The sequence below is a fragment of the Sinocyclocheilus anshuiensis genome, unplaced genomic scaffold, assembly GCF_001515605.1.
Source record: "Sinocyclocheilus anshuiensis isolate Anshui unplaced genomic scaffold, SAMN03320099.WGS_v1.1 scaffold2127, whole genome shotgun sequence".
Taxonomy (NCBI): domain Eukaryota; kingdom Metazoa; phylum Chordata; class Actinopteri; order Cypriniformes; family Cyprinidae; genus Sinocyclocheilus; species Sinocyclocheilus anshuiensis.
Genome location: NW_015536571.1, coordinates 1 through 2,231, shown reverse-complemented (window position 1 = coordinate 2,231; position 2,231 = coordinate 1). Strand labels below are relative to the sequence as shown.

Here is a 2,231-nt window from a genome sequence, read left to right as displayed (position 1 = left end):
CGTGGGATAAGTGTCTCGTCACACCCCTATTAAAAATCTTGTGTGGTAGTGTAGACTGATTATTCTTATAGATTGAAACAAATGTGCTTTAGTCAGTATAAAGAGTATGAAAAGTGCTCGGAGTTGCTGCAGAAATTTTTTTTCAAAAATGAGCAACAACAAAAACATGTTGCTGGAGACGGGCTTATTGAAAATGCAAACTGATTCTCTGCCAGCAGGAGGTGCTTTGAGAGCGGTAGAACTAGCAGTTTCTCCAGTAACGGGATCAAATCCCGTGAACAGTAATCAAAGCACCTCCGCTCATGAACGCTTCTTTATCAGATAAAATGAAAATGCCATCGAAACTTTTCTGAAGACAGCCCTTTCCCCTCAGAGATTCATTCATATAAAACACCCGCGACGTTTTTTGATTTTGAAATGTGTAGTGCTCATGTTTATTCAACGCCACAAATAAATCAATGTATGGGAAACACTGGTAATGTACTGTATATCGAAATATCGGAAATGTGTTTAAAAATCATATCACCGTTATTGAAAAAAATTATATCGCGATACATATTGATATTAAATTATTGTCCAGCTCTAAATGCAACCTTGCTGAGTAAAAGTATTCATTTCTTTAAAAAAATAAAAATACATTATTGACCCCAAACTTTTGAATGGTAATGTAGGTAATTGCTCTACCACTGAAAAGTCCCACCCCACATTTTTCCTGCTAATTTGTCTATTTCACTCATATATTTCACATTACAGCATTTTATATGCATTATGATTGCCATCCTGTTATCTTTACTAATGCTGTGTTTTGTTGTCTCTGTGTTTTGCAGTGGCCTGAGAGTGTGTGGCCATGGGTGACACAGAGCTGGAGCTCTGCCCCGCCCGGCTTGAGGAGCTACAGAAGAGCCCATCTGCTTCCTCCACCTCCACCACCTCCTCATTGTCCCTGCCCTCGTCTCCTTCCTCTGGCCCTCATCCCCTCACCAGCTCCAGCCCGAGCACCAGTGAAGGCCTGCCCACCTCCAGCCCCCCTCTAGATGTCATATCCGAGGGAGTGGGCGAACTCAGCCTGGTCATCGATACCGAGGTGGCTAAGAAAGCCTGCCAGGAGGTGCTTCAAAAGGTGAAGTTCCTGAAGGCCGATGGAGAGGTATCTTCAGCCAGCTCAGAGCCAGTTTTGGTGAATGGTACAGCACACCCCGAGTCCACCGATGGAGGAAAACCTCCCAAGATCAGTGAGGAGGAAGCAGAGCCTGTGAAGAATGTGCGGCGCCGTCAAAAGAACAACTCATCCAAGCAGTCCTGGCTCCTGCGGCTCTTTGAGTCCAAGCTGTTTGACATCTCCATGGCCATCTCCTATCTTTATAAATCCAAGGAGCCCGGCGTGCAAGCCTACATTGGCAATCGACTCTTTAGCTTCCGGAACGAAGAAGTGGACTTCTACTTGCCCCAGTTGCTCAATATGTACATCCACATGGATGAGGATGTGGGTGATGCCATCAAGCCCTATGTGGTGCACCGCTGCCGGCAAAGCATAAATTTTTCCCTGCAGTGCGCCTGGCTGCTGGGGGCCTACTCTTCTGACATGCACATCTCCACGCAGCGCCACTCCCGTGGCACCAAACTGCGTAAACTCATCCTGTCAGACGAGCTCAAGCCCTCCAGCCAGCGCATCCGCAGGGAGGTGCTGCAGCCTCCCCCTTCCTGCCCCCCACCCCTCCATCACAGTCAGGGCATGAGCGAACACAGCCTCTCACCCTCCAAACGCACACACCAACGCTCCAAATCCGATGCCACCGTCAGCATCAGCCTTAGCAGCAACCTGAAGAGAACTGCCAGCAACCCCAAAGTAGAGACCAGCCAGGATGAGGTGAGACACTTGTTACTCACATTACAGCCCGACCGATATGGGTTTTTTGGGGGGCCGATACCGATATTGGGGAGTAAAAAACACCGATACCAATATATCGGCCGATATTCTTTGTGTAGGCTATAATATAGTACAGTATAGTCAAAAGTTTGGACACACTCCCATTCCCATTTCCCATTCGTGTGTCCAAACTTTTGACTGGTACTGTATATAGAATACAGTATATAGCCTACATAAACATAATATATATACATAAACAAATTTTTTTGCAATGATTACTCAAATGTGGTGATAAAACACTTATAATGATGTGACAAATATAGGCCTATGTAGTGGAGGCAGGGTATTTAACAATTTAACAAAC

The 2,231-nt window shown here is 45.9% G+C and overlaps 1 pseudogene; it reads left to right on the top strand.

The window, feature by feature from the left end:
- The first annotated feature begins 825 nt into the window (after positions 1 to 825).
- On the top strand, positions 826 to 1,908 carry LOC107702345 (phosphatidylinositol 4-kinase beta pseudogene; annotated as a pseudogene).
- Positions 1,909 to 2,231: the final 323 nt, after the last annotated feature.